General features: G+C 37.7%; 1 protein-coding gene across 8 annotated transcripts in view; it reads right to left on the minus strand.

Annotated features, from left to right (window-relative positions):
* PGRP-LC (Peptidoglycan recognition protein LC) overlaps positions 1-19,720 on the minus strand; it is a 97,923-nt gene that overhangs the window by 66,279 nt on the left and 11,924 nt on the right. For 4 of the 8 annotated variants that reach the window (XM_067788381.1, XM_067788373.1, XM_067788380.1 and 1 more), the window contains exon 1: positions 14,470-14,644. The exons of 1 other annotated variant lie outside the window; for it this stretch is intronic. The gene's annotated coding sequence lies outside the window, so the exon portion shown is untranslated. Of the gene's footprint in view, positions 1-6,741; positions 6,778-14,410; positions 14,647-19,720 lie in introns of those variants that run through there. 3 more of the 8 variants (XM_067788376.1, XM_067788375.1, XM_067788378.1) reach the window with 3 other exon arrangements.

Raw genomic sequence — 19,720 nt, forward strand, 5'->3', positions numbered from 1 at the left:
CGCTACAAATCAACAAAGTACAACAACAAAGTATAAGTGTTTCTGTTTTAATATTTAATGGCAACAAAAAAAAGCTGTTCAAACACGAAGTCAAATAACCGTTTCTAAAATAAGGTCGGATTGTGCACAACCACAAGGAAGGGCCATCGAAACAGTTGATAGATTGAAATTGTTGGACGTTATGTCAAAAATTGGCATCAGAGGCAAGGCCCTGGAATGGTTCCGAAGTTATTTGAGTGGAAGAAAGCAGAGGACAATAATCGGAAAAGTAGTTTCATCGGTTGTAGATGTAGATATTGGAAATTAAAATAGAAATTATTTACATTGTATATCAATGATATTAAAGGATGTTTAAAATATTGTAAAATACGCTTGTTTGCAGATGATGCTTTGCTCATCATCAGCGATAAGTATGCGGACTGTGCTATGCAGAAAATACAAGAAGATCTTGACTCCTTATACAAATGGTTGCGCCTTAGAAAATTTAAGTTAAATGTTGATAAGTCTAAGTTCATGATATTTTGCAAAAATCAGAACATCATATGGCACAACGATTTAAACAATATAACTTTGAAGGTAAAAAAATTAAAGAAAAAAAACACTTTTTTAAAAATAAGCTTTTATTATTGGTTAATAAAATTAACTAAAAAGTAAAAAATAAATTGACTGTAAAGAAATATAACACTTTATAAGTTCATTGTAACCTTTAACGATAATTAGGCTTTTTCGTCTGCGACAAAAAAATTCTATATTGTACATAATTATATATTTTTAACATTAAAACTTTACACCTAAATTATTAAATCTTACAGTTGATATCACAGTTCTAATTGTTCTAATAAAAGCGTGTTAAATTTTCATGGTATAATTAAGAATATTTAGGATCTCCTTTTCTTGCTATCACAATGTAACACGCTTTTATTAGTACAATTAGGTTAGTTAATTAGTGTTACAAACTGTAAGATTTAATAATTTAGGTGTAAAACATACGTTTTGCCCCTGCTTCGTTTTCACCATCTGGATTAAAAAAGTCATGAGCCTGGGCATTCGCGCAATTTTAGTGATGTAAATTGCATGGTGCCAGCTCAATGTAGCTCATTGGCCCAATGACTCCAAGCGAATTTTTGACGCTACTTAGTTGTGAGTGCGAAGTACATTTCACTTGCCCTATTGAGTGAAACGACTTTTGTGTGTCAGGCACGAGTTTGGTGTTATTGGCGCTACTGGCAATGATGACACTGAGCTGATGACGGTAGCGCTGGTAGTTCAGCTTTTGAATCAGAGAAAGAATTGATGGCCCGTGTAAATTATTATGGCTTTGGCTATTACTGGTTGTGTATTTGAACCAAATAATTGCTGCGAACATAGCAACCGGAGTCATTTTTGAGTTTTATGTTTTAGATTTAATGCACAATTAATATGGGTGTTTGAGCAGCCAAATAATAACAGTAGTATTGCTAAAGTGCTGCTTAGTTGATGGAATGTCGCTAATTTCCTAGCGATGATCAATAGATTGTCAATATTTAGTTCAACGAACGCGCGAAATTGCCACATCTGCTCAAATTTTCCAAGATTTTCCGTTGTTGATTTAACTTAAGCTGTTATACCAATATTTTTCAGACAGCTTATTTCAAATAGGTAATTTTTTCAAAAGCAAAATAAATTACAGCATAGATTACAGAGTTAAACAGCCTTAAAAAATCAGCTATGTTGGTTATACACAGAAATACAACAGAGGGTTGTGTCTCAGCTTTTCGCAAGCGTGGGATTCACTATCTGTGATTCACCACGTCTAAGTCTCAGAATCCACGGTTAGGTACCGGCGGGTTTGTATGGGACTTAAGCTGTTATGCCAAAGTAAACACAAATCTTTACCGATAACTGTGTTATCGATTAATTTATCGAATTCTCGCAAAGTAATATTGCATTGTCATCGGATTTATACATGTGTGCAAAATTTCAGCTTAATCGGACACCGGGAAGTGTATCAAATTTAACTTGCAAGATTACATTACATACAACAGAAGTGAAACTAAATAAAAGCTTATAAAAACAGCGAAATTCAAAGAGTAAAAGAAATAAAGTATTTAGCAGTTTTAATTGATGATAACTTGAATTTTGGCGAACATATAAACTATTTTGAAAGAAAAATTGCTCAGAAAATAGGATTCATGTACAGAACATGTAAGCATATTAGTCAACGTCACAAAATTTTAGTGTATCGTTCAGTTATTGAACCATATTTTATCTACTGTCCTACAATCCTTTCCTAGCGAATGAAATGCAAATTAAAAAACTGCAAATACAACAAAGCAAAGCAATGCGTTTCTCCAAGTCTATTCTAATGGAACTGATTTTTTCCAAAAATTATTAATTATCATCCATATCTGAATTTAAATTTCAATCAGTTAATCTGAATAAACTCCATTGGGCTACAATTGTATCGAAATCGATATTACATAAGCTTTGAAAATGTAAAATTAAATCTAAAATTTAATTATCATTTTCCGATAATGCTTCATTAGGGGTTATTATTTTTAAAAGTTCCAAGTCTTTTCTTCCGAAATCGAATCTCAATCTGATTTGATCTAATAACTCTATATAAAATTTTAGGATTATGCTTTTAATTTTAATAACTTAACTGGGAGCAGCCTTCGTTTTTAATAGAAAAAGTTCTGATTTTGTACCAATAAAAATGTTTGACACTTCAATGTAATTTGAACTGCTTTTGTAGTCAATATCAAGGTGAAGTATGTTTTTTTTAAATAAAATTGTTAAAATCAACAAGTATTATGACTTTATATTTGAATACAGGAAGGGAAGGCGACTATGCTCAGACTGAAACTCTTTATTTATGTTGTTAATAAGAGGTAGCACATAGGAAAGAAAAAAAAATACCCTTGTGTTTCATCATTCATTTCTTCAGCTAATTGAGCTGATCGTATGCATCGACCTCTAATTTACAATTTATAAAAAAAAACCTTAAGGAGTTCCATTGCTCATTTATACGGGAGAGGACAACTTCTAAGGACAGCCATCTAGTCATAGACAAACCCAAAAGTATATGGAGCTTAACCGAGCAATAGTCTTGGAACTCCTTAAAATCGTAATCGTAAACTCGCTTATACGCCAATTACACGGCTCAAGTATCCTTGTGCCAATTACCAATTTGCACAAGGATTTGCCCGGTGTGTGCACTGGTTGCGCTATTGACGCAGAGAACTGTGCTAAAATCAAAACGATTTTGATATTTACGCGTGTCTGCAAATATTGCACATGCTTTTTTCTTCGTGTGTGGTGAATGTTACACAGTTTACCTGTGGTTTCTGATAATATATAACATCAGTAAATATTGCTTAAAAATGTTATTATTGAAGGCGTAAGGACCATCTCTAGCTTGTAACAGGAATTCAAACAAATTCAATAATAATAATAATTTTTTATACAATTATAACACATGTTTCATTTGTTGCGCTAGTTGAAAAATGAATATTGCGCAGTGCTGCAATGAGTTGAGCTGGTCTTGCAATTAAAAAATATATATTATAAATAAAATGGAAAATAAACGTATTACCAGCACTGTGGAAAATAAAGAGTGGTTTTTTATACAACTGTGCCTTTTTTATACAATTAAAACACATGTTTCATTTGTAGCGCTACTTTAAAAATGAATATTGCGCAGTGTTTTTGAGCCGTGTAGGGTAGAGGGGGAAGGCTTCGACAGGTTAAGAGAAAATGATTTTTTTAGAGAAACTAGAATGAGAAATAGATAACTCCTTTCATAATTACTGATGCCATGTATGTTTATGACACTTCGGATTTGTGGTTAATATTCCACATGCTTTTTTTTATAAGTTATAATCAAATAACCAAAAACAAAAAATATGACGAAACCTCCCTTTTTCGGGGAGGCTTCGTCAGTCATCTGGGTGGCTTCGACATTGGGTGGGAGATTTCGACATTTATCAAATATCAAATCAATTTAACCAGCATAATAAAAAAAGGATGTTGGAAAAAACTCTAAATACGATTTTTAATTCATATTTGATGTTATTTATTTCAATACAGTAACAAATTTTTCGAACAAAAACATAAAAAAATTTAAGCGAAAAATAAAGTATAACTGCACTTTTAACGAACATCTAAATTTGAAAAATCAAAGTTAAAAGTAAACTTGCTTTGCGCACGTGAATTTCCTGGTGGATGTTCAGTTGTGGGCAATATACTTATTATATCCTGCTTTGAAACCAAGTGTCTGTCTTCTACAATCGGTTCATAGAAATATTGGGTTTTATTTTGATGTCTGAGGAATTTCGCGACGCACGTCGAATTTTCAACTTCCACGACTTGACCAGTGTAAAAGAAATTTGTTTTGTCAGTGAACATAATAACAAAAACAAAAACGAATCGTCTAGCCAAGTCATACGTCAATCCATGATGAAGATTTGAACATTTCTTGAAGTAAACCGTTAAGTCTTTTTCCTGGGAAGCTGTAAGTACTTGATTGGAAGAAAACTTCGACTGAAAATCTTTAACAGTTCCCATATTTGTTTGCTCTTTTGAAATTCGAGATATTAGTGTTGTCCGCTTCAAGTTGTATTTCCGAGCAGCGCTTGATGGGGTTTCTTTCTTTTGTTTTATCTCCTCGATGGCTTTTTTCATTTTGTCTTCGTTGATGATCTTTTCAGGGAACTTTCTTTTGTAGATATTTGGCAACTTGATGGCTGTAAAATATTACTTGCTAAGTAAAAGCTTTGTCGAAGCCACTCAAAACATATTGTCGAACCCTCCCCCGTGCACTTATTTCAGATTTTTCGCTCCAAAATATACATCTTAGTGTTATTGAAAAAGTCTTTAAAAGCAATAAATCTTAATTTTATTGCAATATTAATGGGCAGAAAACTGATGTTATATATTCTATATTGTACACTTTACACGCGAATACTTACCAGCAATTTTTACATCAACACTTTTCAAAAATAAAAAATTTCGTCTTCATACTATCGCCGTTGAACAAGCACTGAATAGCTTTCATGACAGCGTCACACTCAATTTGGTTACTGTTTATTGGTGGAATAAGAACAATGGCAGTAATAACGGCGGCCAAATTTGAAAAAGTCGAAGCCTCCCTCATGTCGAAGCCTCCCCCTTCTACCCTATGTCAAAATTTTCATTTGCACACATTTCGTCGTTTTATATTTGCGCATGGCTTTTGTGTCATGTATGGGCCGTCTTAGGGCTGTGTGAAAAAAGCTATAAATGTTACGGCACATCCAATCAACGTTCTGGGGAAGTTGCTTACATGCATAGCCAGCACACGAGTGCAAAGAGTGGCAAGTGCATTTTAAATAAAAAACGTTTGTTTCCCACTGGAAAAAGTTTTCACGCCCCTAATTTTCCGGCCATTACACTGGCTCCATCGGTAGCCAAGCCAATGATGTTTCCGAATGGAATACCACCATTACCAAAGAAGCTTTTTATTACTTCAAAAATAGATTCTGCATCACATTTTGGTAATTTTAAAAGAGCCAGAAAACGATCGCGTTCAATAAAACTTTTGCAATATACTAGCACTAAGCAATTTTTAAGTGAGACGTCGGTTGTCTCATCTATTATAATTGAAAACTTAAATGATTTATATGTTGAAATTAGTTCATTAGTAGTGGCACATGAAATGTCTTCAGTAACTTTCAAAGATTTTTTCTGGTGCATTTTATATGCTTCGCAACTTCTGAATCTGGGCAACATTCTGATAAAAGCTCAGGTAAATAATCCATAAGCAAAAAAGGTAAATTGTGTGCTACTAAGAACATAGCCATAGTGAATGCAGCGAAATTCACCATTTTGTCCAAATCGCATTTCTCTGTATCCAAAAAATTGTTTATTAGCATTTGATTACTTTGGTGTTCAATGTTTTTTAAATATAGAGAAGATGTTTCGTGTCTGTTGAGGTGATAATATAAATTAACTACACTCCTGTTGCACGCCTTACAATATGCTGCTCCGTTTTTATTTTGCAACCACGAAAACTTTTGTAGCCACTCCACCCTAAAGTTTCTCATTCTTTTTGAATCTTCACTAAACAAAATTAATGCAGCTTAAATAATTTTTGAATAGCGCAAAAATCACAAATACATACTTTTCTTCTGTATTTTCATCCCTTTCAGCTTCTTCCTGAGCTTCATTTGCTTGCTGAATTCGTCTTCTTCCTGAACCGACAGATTTTCTACTCCGGGCTTTTTTACAATAGCCGTGTTTTTTTTAGGAGCGTATACGTTTACGTTTGCACGTAAAAAAACGCTTATCCTTGCTTAGATAATGCTTAGGAGACCCATCTAGCTGCAAATACCTACTTCATCTAGCGGCAAATAGCTACACAGCATGTTGTACCGAAAAGCGGAGACACAAACCTCTGTTGTATGGCTGTGTATAACCTATAGCTGAATCGGTTGCAATGAATAGTGGACACACACCATTTTTAGAAGTGATACATAGAATCAGTGTAGAGGTGAAACATAGACACATATTTCAGTTGCATTTGAGTATAGTGCGTATTAAAATTTAGTAGTACAAATTTTATGCGCAGCAATTTCACAGGTGTTTTTAAATTTTGACGCTTAGCAGTCCATATAAAGTTTAAGCGTAAACGTCTATAGATGTAAAAAAAAACACAGCTAATAAATCTAAAATGCACCCGTTTTAGCAACAAGCAAACCAAGCATCAATGTTATTAATACTTACTTATCCATTACTAAACCGCAAAATTGATTCCACTCAAGATATTTGTAAAATATTGTTAAGCAAAAGTAAGGAGTGCTGCCATCTCTAAGCCGATGCTAAGCAGTGACGTTAATGCACATCAATAATTATGTATCTACATAAACGAAACAATAACTGCGTCTACATATATGTACCATGTACGTATACGAGCAGCGGAGAGTCAATGCACTGACACATGCATATATCTGAGATACTCCTATAAGTATGCAATGAGAAAAACTATAAAACTATGCAATTGTAGTTACAGCTGAGAAGTTTGAGAGCTACTGGACTAGTAGATTCTGGAAGCGCCTAGAAGATGTATAAAATTGTGCAATTGTAGTTACAGCTGAGAAGTTTGAGAGCTGCTGGTCTAGTAGATTCTAGAAGATGCGAAGGTTGAAATCAAAAAGTATAAAAGGCGACAATTGTAGAGGGGCTGGAATTCAGTTTGATTTGAGTTGTCAAGCAGTTACGACTAAGACGATATCTAGCGAGCAATAGCACTATTATTTTGAAAGTCAGTTTCGTTTAAGCTATCAGTTTGGTTATTAAGCTATTCGTTGCACAGTTTGAGTGTTATTGTGAAGTATTTTAATAAAGGCCATTTTTCCATTATTCAATATTGGAGTTATTTATTCAACAGTTTAGCGATAGGAACCTAGCAAAAGGGCAATAAGAGGATTTGCAGGAAATTCGTTACAATTGGTGTCAGAAGAGGAATTGTTGAATAAATTCCGAAGATTGGGAATACAACTTGGACATGGCAAAGTTCAGTGAATTGAAGATCCAGCAACTGAAAAAGGGGTTGGAGAACCGTGGATTAAATACAACCGGAAATAAGATCGAAATTCAAGCACGGCTACGAGAGGTAATGGAGTCGCAAGGAATTGATGTGGACGAGTATGCCTTTTATCCTGATGGGGACGAGACAACAACAAAAATTGAAGAGAAAAATGAAACATCGCAGACAGTTACGAGCACAGACTTGAACATGATATTGGCTGCAATAGCTGCTCAAACATCGACAGTAACATCACTGTCGTCACATATATCATCCCAACTAGAATCGCAAGAGACACGCATAACATCGAAGATTGAAGCACAAGAAACGCGTATGTTAGAAATGTCGACACAGATTACATCGAAGATTGAAGCACACGAAACACGTATGTCAGAAATGTCGACACAGATTACATCGAAGATTGAAGCACAAGAAACGCGTATGGCAGAAATGTCGACAGAGATTACATCAAAGATGGAGACACAACTGAAAGAACAAGAGGCACGCATAACAGTACAACTCGAAGCGCAAGAGGCGCGTATATCATCAAAACTCGAAGCACGTATGGACGAGAAAATAACGCAGTTTAAGGAAAAAATCGAAGCCGAGGTGGAAGCTTTGAGAGGTCGTATACAAGAGTTGCAATTAAACCGCCCAGCTGTTTCAGCAAGCAATCCAAAGGTAAAAACACCATCCTTTGACGGTTCTGTTCCTTTCCAGGCCTTTAAGCTACAATTTGAGAAGACGTCGGCAGCTAACAACTGGAATGCTAGAGATAAAGTTGCAGCTCTGTTCGTGGCATTGAAAGGGCCAGCAGCCGAAATCCTACAGACGATTCCCGAAGGAGAGCGGAACAACTATGAAGCATTGATGGCCGCTGTCGAGAGACGTTATGGATGCGAGCATAGAAAACAGATATTCCAAATTGAGTTGCAAAACCGCTACCAAAAAGCAAATGAGACATTGCAGGAGTTTGCTTCAGATATTGAAAGATTGGCTCATCTGGCAAATGCCGACGCACCCGTGGAATACACTGAAAGGGAAAAAATCTAGAGTTTCATAAATGCCATACGGGACGTGGAAACGAAGCGAGCTACATACGCAAACCCAAAGCTGACATTTGCTGAAACGATATCACATGCATTGACTCAGGAAACGGCCTCACTATTGAGTAAACCAGCATACAAAGCTCATCGTGTGGAAGTGGAAAGACCAGATTGGGTAGACACAATTTTGGAAGCACTGAAGGGATCACAACAGAAAAATGCCGGAGTTATTAAATGTTTCAAGTGCGGCAACCCAGGTCATATTGCACGACATTGCAGCAGCGGTCCCAATAGCTCCAACAATGTGGGTGATCGTAAACGCAGAGCAGAAGGTGATGAGCAAATCTCCAAGACCACTCAATCGTTAAACTAAATCGAGTCAGCCGCAAGGGGCGACAGCTGGCTCCCGCAATTGAATGCCCCATAATCTCTATCTCGCAGATTGGAAGAAGATCGAGCAATCTTACTGTTGGAGGAAGGAGGACATGTGGACGGAGAGGAACGCTTACTGACTGTAGATACGGGTGCATCTCATTCCATCATTCGAGCGGATTTAGTCAACAAAAAGATAAGACCATTGATTGGAGCAAGATTACGTAGAGCCACGGGAGAGGACACCCAGGTAATTGGAGAAGTAGAATGTGAAGTCGCAATTGGGAACGTCTCAGTAGTACACAATTTTATAGTGGCAGAAATTGTTGATGAAATCATAATTGGAGTGGACTTCTTAATCGACCAGGGCATCAAGATCGACATGCAAAGCAAGACGATGCGATATAAAAACATGGATGTACCACTTAATTTCGGCTACGAGAGAGGCTACAGCAGTAAACGATTGCTGGTGGAAGAGAGTCAGCAAATACCACCAAAATCCGAAGCAGTCATCTGGGTAAAGGTTGATGGAGATTATTGGACAAACAAATTGTGGGTTGTCGAAGCAGCAAACAAATCAGCACTAAACATACTTGTAGGAAAAACTCTGGCTATGACAAAACAAGATGGACGTATTCCGGTAAGAGTACTCAATGTGTTCAAGTCACCACTCAAACTGACTAAAGGAGCTATTTTGGGAAGATGCCAAGAGGTAGTTATTAACTGTGAACAGCTCCAGGAACACGTTTCAGCTAGTAATACTGATCTTTCAAATGACCACGGCATGGACGCAGGGGCTAGAGGAAGCATATCAGAGTAAGGCAAAACAACTGCTCCTAAAGTACGCGAACATATTTGACCAGGATGATTCTAAACCAGGCCGCACCAACGTTGTGAAACATCAAATTGACACTGGAGATGCGAGGCCGATCCGTCAAGCTCCACGTAGTGTTCCACTGGCGAAGCGGGAAGTTGTGAGTCAAATCATTCAAGAAATGAGCGACAGCGGCGTCGTCGAACCATCAGCTAGTCCATGGAGCTCACCGGTAGTACTTGTAAAAAAGAAGGATGGAAAAATGAGGTTTTGCGTGGACTACCGGAAGTTGAATGACGTAACGAAAAAGGATAGCTACCCATTGCCAAGAATTGACGACACTCTGGACTCGCTATCTGGTATGAAATGGTTTTCCACGCTGGACTTGAAAAGCGGCTACTGGCAAGTGGAGGTGAAGGAGGAAGATAAAGAGAAAACAGCCTTCAGTGTCGGTGATGGTCTTTGGCAATTTACAGTGATGCCTTTTGGACTTTGTAATGCACCAGCTACTTTTGAGAGACTCATGGACCAGGTACTGAAAGGACTACATTGGAAAACATGCTTGGTGTACCTGGACGGCATCATCGTATTGGGCAAGAATTTTGATGAACATCTTAGAAACTTGGAGGAAGTTTTCCAAAGAATAGCTGGCGCTGGTCTGAAGTTAAGTCCCAAAAAGTGTGCGCTGTTTAAAAAGGAAGTAAATTATTTGGGTCACAAGGTAACGACAGAGGGCATCTGCACTGCGAACGAAAAGATAGAGGCTGTAAAGGATTGGCCAAGACCACAGAACCTACATGAATTAAGAAGTTTCCTTGGGCTGTGCACATATTACCGCCGATTTGTACGAAATTTTTCCAGCGTAGCCCATAGCCTCCATGAGCTTACAAGAAAAAATAAAGCTTTTGAATGGAAGAAGGAGCAAGAAGTGGCTTTCCAAACATTGAAGGAGCGTTTGTGCACTGCCCCAATGTTAGCATATCTGATTCCAGGAGCACCATTTATTCTAGATACAGATGCGAGTGGATATGCTATAGGAGGCGTTTTATCACAACTGGTCGATGGACAAGAGAAGGTAGTTGCATATTACAGCCGTTCAATTGGAAAACCAGAGAGGAACTATTGCGTTACACGGAGAGAGCTGTTGGCATTGGTAGAGTGCATTAAACATTTTCACAAATACCTCTACGGCCAGCGATTCCGTGTCAGGACAGATCACGTAGCGTTGAAATGGCTTCTGCAGTTCCGTAATCCGGAAGAACAATTGGCACGGTGGATCGAGCGACTACAAAGCTATGACTTTTCCATTGAGCATCGAAAAGGTAGTACCCATGGAAACACTGATGCAATGTCACGAGTTCCATGTAGTCTGGAATGCAAGCACTGCTCAAAGGCCGAGGCTAAAGAAGACATTATAGATGTCCGGATAATGACTATAACGTGTACGGATGAATGGGACAAGGAACAACTAAGAAAGTGTCAGCTAGAGGATACAGATCTGTCACATGTTATGCAAGGGCTCGAACGAAACGAAAGACCAAGCAGAGTGGAGATGTCAGCAGAGAGTCCCATTGCGAAGTCATATTGGGCACAGTGGAACAGTTTAGAATTGATATCCGGTTGCTTGCATCGAGTATGGGAGAGTGAGGATGGTCAATGCAAGAAGAAACTGAGAGTTGTTCCCAGGAAGAGGATTCCTGACGTGCTCAGCGAGCTGCACAATGGTCCAAGTGGAGGTCATCTTGGAATCACGAAGACACTCGAGAAAATTAAGCAGAGATTCTATTGGGTTGGTTGCCGTCAGTCGGTCACCGAGTGGATTGCCAACTGCGAGGTATGCAACAGAGCGAAAAGGCCCAAAACCCGAATTCATGGCCAGATGAAGCAGTATATTTCAGGTGCACCATTTGAAAGGATCGCCATGGATGTCGCAGGTCCATTTCCTACTAGCAACCGCGGAAACAAATACGTACTGGTGGTTATGGATTATTTCAGTAAATGGCCAGAGGTATACCCAATCCAAACCAAGAAGCAGAAACAGTAGCAGAAGTGGTTAAAAACGAATGGGTTGCAAGGTATGGTGTACCAATGGAGTTACATTCTGACCAAGGCAGGAATTTTGAATCAGCTGTGTTCCAAGAAATGTGCAAGAAGTTGGGCATTCGAAAAACACAGACAACTGCATTGCATCCTAAGTCCGATGGTATGGTGGAACGCTTCAATAGAACATTGGAGGAGCATTTAAGGAAACTAGTAGACAAGTACCATAAGGACTGGGATACACACATATCATTATTCTTGATGGCCTACCGATCGGCAGTAGATGACACAACGGGCCAAACTCCCGCAAAGGTAATTTTTGGCAATGACCTTCGACTGCCAGCTGATTTGAAGTATGGGATAGATGCCGATGCGGAGAGGAATGTCAAGAAATCTACTGGTGTCTTGGAAGAAGAGCTGAGAGAGATACACGATCTGGTAAGTCAACGAGCAAAGATTATGAGTGACAAGATGAAAGCGAGGCACGATAAAGCAATTAATTCGGAAGGGTTTCAGGAAGGAGATTTGGTGCTGCTATACAACCCACAACGAAAAAAAGGGTTGTCCCCAAAATTGCAGTGTAACTGGGAAGGCCCATACAAAGTTGTAAAACGGATCAACGATGTAGTGTACCGCATACAAACCATTGGCAAACCACGAACCAAAATGAAAGTGGTTCATTTGGAGAGGCTAGCAGCGGTTAAATCGAGAGATTTGTCTAATCGGGACGATCAGACTTAGGTGGAGGGCAGTGTTACGAATATTAGCAAAAGTAAGGAGTGCTGCCGTCTCTAAGCCGATGCTAAGCAGTGACGTGAATGCACATCAATAATTCAATCATTATGTATCTACATAAACGAAACAATAACTGCGTCTACATATATGTACCATGTACGTATACGAGCAGCGGAGAGTCAATGCACTAACACATGCATATATCTGAGATACTCCTATAAGTATGCAATAAGAAAAACTATAAAATTGTGCAATTGTAGTTACAGCTGAGGAGTTTGAGAGCTACTGGACTAGTAGATTCTGGAAGCGCTTAGAAGATGTATAAAATTGTGCAATTGTAGTTACAGCTGAGAAGTTTGAGAGCTGCTGGACTAGTAGATTCTAGAAGATGCGAAGGTTGAAATCAAAGAGTATAAAAGGCGACAATTGTAGAGGCGCTGGAATTCAGTTTGATTTGAGTTGTCAAGCAGTTACGACTAAGACGATATCTAGGGAGCAATAGCACTATTATTTTGAAAGTCAGTTTCCTTTAAGCCATCAGTTTGGTTATTAAGCTATTTGTTGCACAGTTTGAGTGTTATTGTGAAGTATTTTAATAAAGGCCATTTTTCCATTATTCAATATTGGAGTTATTTATTCAACAGTTTAGCGATACGAACCTAGCAAAAGGGCAAATAAGAGGATTTGCAGGAAATTCGTTACAATATATTTAAAAGTAGTATTTATATTAATTTATCTGCTACGCAATTGATAGAACAAATCAAGCGCACGTCAAAATATTCTAGAACATAAATTACCGACACGTGTGAGTCTTGCTTGTTTATGATAGAACGAGCAGCTCGATAGAAATGAGCGATTAGATAGGGATGAGCGATTAGATAGGGATGAACAGTACAAATATTTGGTATAGGAATAACACAATACTCTAAAGTTATGAACACAATCAAAGCTGCATACAAAAATATTTCTTTAGTTCGTTTTATCAATTGGTGAACCTATTAAAAATTTATCCATTTGAGATTTTTTGTATCTTTGTATCCACTCAAATAAAATGTACCAAATTGATACAATTGTATCCAAAGAGCAACACTGGTTCTGGGAAATAGGGACGTTGGGGGAGACTGCATTGCAGATGAACTTGCTAGGGAGTACTATGAGGCAGAATTTTCCTGACCATGAACGCTTAGGTATGGCCCTCGCCACAAGCAACCTAATGTTAAAAAAGCACATCCACCGTCAAGCTGACTAAAGATGGCTACAAACACCGGGGTGTCGGACATCGAAGGAAACCTGGCCAATATGGGATCCCAAAAGATCCCATCACGTGTACAATCTAGGAAGGGGCACTAAATGGACATTGCCCAACATGTAGGCATGCAGAAAGGCTAGGAGCGCCTTATCATCGACGCTGCAGTAGTTGTAAAGAGGATAAAACAGTGGTTCACTTCATCTGCAACAGCCGGCACTAAGTGGGTATTCCATTGCTGGATAATCTGAACCAGGTTTTGGAGCATGAAATTTCTTCTAGGTCCTTAGTTTGTTGTAATCCATTCAGATTTACCAGTTTTGTATCACTTAGCGCGATATTGTTTGTAAAATCTCATTTTTAACTTTTTTTATTATTCCCTAATGCATCATTTACATATTTTCTTGCCACTTTAGGGTTTTCCTTTTAATTTTGTTCATTGCATGTACTTTCCGCTCTATCTATAAATATAAACTCACACATTTAAAAAAAAATTTTTTTTATCTCACACATACTAATGCAACTGTAAGAAAACTAATTTAAGCTTTGTTTTATACTGTTTAAATATCAGTAAAAGCTCGTTGTAATATTTCTTTGCTTTTCTTTACACTTACATTTTCAATGCACGTTAGTTATTTTACATTGTTTTATATTTTTTACGACAAGCACATACCCACAACTAATTTGAACAAGAGGTTAAACGGGTATTGTAATTACTAGTTGTTGTTATACTTAATTAGTTACTTTTTTTTCTTCAGAAACTACACAAAAGCTCTACGCACATTCTTAAAAGCACAGACGAGTTGAATTACTCCGTGTGCATATCTATTAGCGGCACATTCAAGCGTTTCTGATCAACTGAGTACGACCCTGGCAGCTTTAGTCAAATCGAGTATTCGTATCTGAAGCTGTGAGCACGGTTGCCGAACTTGGTTATTAGTAACCAAATTTGGTTATTCTTTTCGCCGTTGGTTACTTGGTTACTTTCAGACGCGTATGGTCACTTTTTTCGAGGTTTTCGCTGCACAATGAAGTATAGAAATAATTGTCCTACAATACTAATATAAAACATTTTTCAACACTGGCTAACCAATTGCCGGTTCATGTGAACTAGGGTTCGCCCAGTGGTTGAAATTCAATCACAGGAAAGGTAATTTTTATTGTGTACAAAGCAACTCCTCGGCCATGCTCAGGATTCAGCATAGTACACAAAAAGCAAGTACACACATATAGCGTGTCTATAGTATGAATAAGTGCATGTGTAGTGGTGTGACTTTTATGTTAAATTTTTTATATTAAAATGATTTTTCAATTTTTTATTTATGGATAACAGTGCAGCTCAAAATTTCCTATCAATACATATATAATTCGTATACCTTAGAATTATAGTTTAGCAGAAAACGGTTCCACATTTTTACATCTTGTCTATTTATATATAAGATAATAATAGGAACATTCGATGAGTAATATAATGAAAAAGTAAGCTCAAAATAGGGAAATTTTATATTGCTCTGGCAGGAAGGGTATTAGACTGGGTCGAAAAAAAAGTTGCTAATGTCCGCCCCTAAATTTGAAGATTATGCTGAGGGGGTTTCGGAAAATATTTTTTTTATTTTTTTTTTTGATCCTTCGAAATAGAGCCAAAAAGGTTTTTTCATTATAGCTTGGTTATTTGACGTCCGATTTTTAAAATTGATATGTCATGCTTCATATTTCCGCTTAATGTCCTTTTAAGCTATGAAGTCGTTTTCACATGATTAGATCAGCTAACAAAATTTTACCCCCCTAATGTATGTTTTTTTCCTTACCAAACGAAAGTACTTGAAAATTGAAGAAAATTTTGCCTTGGAACCATATTACTAAAATAATAAACAAAGAAGTTATAGCACTTTAAATATTTATTGCAACTGTTATTTTACCTGATTCTTATTATACTTAGACCTGAAAGTCATAATATTTTTGGAGGCAAAATTGCAGGGTTTGCATTGAAAAGTTAATAAAGATATGCCAAATATCATGAATAGGGGAAGTCAAAGTAAATAAGTGAGTCAAACCTGTTGTTTCGTATTTATGATAATAACACTATGCGACAAAATCAACATTTCTGAAGAATTTCGAACTTCAAACTTCGTAAGCCAATATCTATTTTTTGGAGGCTAAGTTCGAAAAAAAAGATACTACTTTGTTTACTTAAGCCTCAATCTCTACAAAAAAGTGGGTTTTGTCCAATAACCAGAAATGTTGATTTTGTCGCATAGTGTTATTATCATAAATACGAAACAACAGGTTTGACTCACTTATTTACTTTGACTTCCCCTATTCATGATATTTGGCATATCTTTATTAACTTTTCAATGCAAACCCTGCATTTTTTCCTCCAAAAATATTATGACTTTCAGGTCTAAGTATAATAAGAATCAGGTAAAATAACAGTTGCAATAAATATTGAAAGTGCTATAACTTCTTTGTTTATTATTTTAGTAATATGGTTTCAAAGCAACATTTTCTTGAATTTTCAAGCACTTTCGTTTGGTACGAAAAAAAATACATTAGGGGGGTAAAATTTTGTTGGCTGACCTAATCATGTGAAAACGACTTCATAGCTTAAAACGACATTAAGCGGAAATGTGAAGCTTCTCAAGGCCAAAATAATGACAATTTTAAAAATCGGACGTCAAATAACCAAGTTACAACGAAAAAAACCTTTTTGGCTGTATTTCGAAGTATCAAAAAAAATTGTTTTCCGAAACCCTCTCAACATAATCTTCAAATTTAGGGGCGGACATTAGCAACTTTTTTTTTTGTATGGGAACCAACCCAGTCTAAAGGGTATGATGTAATCAATCTGCTTCTCGTAAACAAAAGGTAGGAAAAGGAAAGGTAAGGAAAGGAAGGAAAATCAATGGAAGGGAAATGAAAATAAAAGATATGAAAGAAAAGATAAGTAGAGGAATGGAAAGGAAAGGAAAGGAAAGGAGAAGAAAGGAAGGAAAGAAAGGGAAGGAATATGAATGGAAGAGAAATGAAAGTAAAAGAAAGGAAATAAAAACAAAATTAAAAGAAAGGTAAGGTAAGGAAAATAAAGAAAAGGTAAGGAAAGGAAAGGAAAGGAAATGAAAGGAAAGGAAGGGATAGGAAAGTAAAGGAAAGCAAAGAAAAGATAACAAAGGAAACGAAAATAAAAGAATAGAATGGAAAAGAAAGGAAAGCAAAGGAAAGAAAAGAAATAGACTTGATGCATGATCAGCTATGTATTTTTGTTTAATTTTTATTGTGTACAAAACAACTCCTCGGTCATGCTCACGATTCAGCATAGTACACAAAAAGCAAGTACAAACACACAGCGTGTCTAAAGTATTGTCACGGATATTAGCATCACTAAGCTATACCATCACTAAGGCGATGCTAAGGCCATGCGAAGCGGTATTTACGTCATTAATCAAATCATGTATACACATATATAAGGCATACGAGAGATGTCACACACAGATGCATTTACTTATACGCCTATGTGTGTGCGAGAGACTGTAAACTACAAAAACATACATCTGAGAGACGCTGAAAAGTAGACAATTGTAAACAAATAGAAACTATATGAGAACTATAAACACACGAAATAGTTGGTAAGTTCTGGAAATAGAAGAGCCTAGATGTATGCAGCGTAAACTATAAAAGCGGCGCAAGCGAGTAAAAAGTAATTCAGTTTGAGTTGAGCAATCAATCAGTTATTGATTAAGCACGCGATCTGGCGGCCAATAGTAGAGTTCAATTTGAATTATCAATCAGTTTGGTTATTAAGCCAGCGAGTAGCAAAGTATAAGTGTCATTGTGAAGTACTTTAATAAAGGCCATTTTTCCATTATTCAATATTGGAGTTATTTATTCAACAGTTTAGTGATTCGAACTTAGCAGAGGATTGCAAATAAGAGGATTTGCAAGTAAATTCGTTACAATTGGTTTCAGAAGAGGAATTGGTGAATAAATTCCAGAGGACAACAAGGACATGGCAAAGTTCAGTGAATTGAAGATCCAGCAACTAAAGAAAGAGTTGGAGAGCCGTGGATTGAATACAAGCGGCGTTAAACTCGAACTTCAGGCACGGCTACGAGAGGCAATGGAAGCAGAAGGAATTGATGTGGACGAGTATGTCTTTTATCCTGATGGGGACGAGACAACAGCAAAAATTGAAGAGAAAAATTAAACACCGCAGACAATGGCGAACACAGACCTGAACATGATATTGGCTGCAATAACGGCACAAATGTCCGAAATGTCATCACAAATATCTACAAACATGTCGTCACAATTGGCATCCCAACTGGAATCGCAAAAGACAGAAATAACATCTCAACTGGAATCCCAAGAGACACGTATAACATCAAAGGTTGAAGCACAAGAAGCGCGTATTTCGGAAATCTCAGCACAAATTTCAGCACAGATATCATCTCAGATCTCCACACAACTAGAAGAGCAGGAAGTCCGTATATCATCTAAACTGGAAGCGCATATGGAAGAAAAACTAACCCAGTTTCATGAAGGCTTCAGTGGTCGACAGGATAAAATCGAGGCCGAGGTGGATGCTTTGAGAGGACGTATTGAGCAGTTACAACTAAATCGTCCAGCAGTATCAGCGAGTAATCCAAAGGTAAAAACATCATCATTTGACGGTTCTGTTCCTTTCCAGGTCTTTAAGCTACAATTTGAGAAGACCGCAACAGTGAACAACTGGAATGCGGAAGATAAAGTTGCTGCACTATTCATGGCGTTGAAAGGGCCTGCAGCTGAGATTTTACAAACCATTCCAGAGGGCGAACGGGACTATTATGAAGCATTGGTGGGCGCTCTATAGAGACGATACGGAACTGAGCATAGGAGACAGATATACCAAATGGAGTTGCTGAACCGCTTCCAGAGGTCTGGTGAAACATTGCAAGAGTTTGCGTCGGATATTGAAAGGCTAGCACATTTAGCGAATGCGGACGCATCCGTGGAATACACTGAACGGGTAAAGATTCAGAGCTTTATAAATGGCATACGGGACGTCGGAACAAAGCGAGCTACATACGCAAACCCAAAGCCAACATTCGCAGAAACGGTGTCACAAGCTCTGGTTCAGGAAACAGCGTCGCTTCTGTGTAAGCCAGTTTTCAAAGCACGCCGTGTGGAAGTAGAAAGGCCAGAGTGGGTAGACGCAATATTGGAGGCGCTGAAAGGATCGCAAAAGCGGAGTGAAAAAGTTATCAAATGCTTCAAATGCGGGAAGTCCGGTCACATTGCACGTCATTTCGATCTTGGTCCTAATAGTTCCAACAATGTGGGTGGCCGTAAACGCAAAGCTGGAGGAGATGAGCAAGAGCGTGCCAGATGGAAAAATCGAGAGCTAGCTCCAGCTATTGAATGTCCTGTGATGTCTGTGTCACAAATTGGAAGGAAATCAAGTAGTCTTACCGTCAGAGGGAATGTGGATGGTAAAGAACATGTACTGACTGTAGATACGGGCGCATCTCATTCCTTGATCCGATCTGACTTGGTCAACAGGAGAATAAAACCGTTACCTGGAGCAAAGTTGCGTACGGTCACTGGCGAGTATAACCAAGTTCAGGGAGAAGTGATATGTGAAGTCTTGATTGGAAAGATCACGGTTCTACACAAATTCGTTGTGGCGAAGATCGTTGAAGAAGTCATATTGGGAGTGGACTTCTTGGTTGACCATGACATCAAGATTGATATGCAGAGAAGGGTGATACGTTATGAGAACCAGGATATACCACTTAACTTCAAGTTGGAGAAAGGGTTCAGTATTAATCGAATAATGGTGGAAAAGACTCGACAAAGGCCACGAAAGTCAAAAGAAAAGATTGATAGGTCGAATGGGCCAAATAAAGTAAAATCAAAAGTACCTGCGAGAGAAACACGGGCATCGA

Source organism: Eurosta solidaginis, chromosome 5, assembly GCF_040869045.1.
Source record: "Eurosta solidaginis isolate ZX-2024a chromosome 5, ASM4086904v1, whole genome shotgun sequence".
NCBI classification, from domain to species: Eukaryota; Metazoa; Arthropoda; class Insecta; order Diptera; family Tephritidae; genus Eurosta; species Eurosta solidaginis.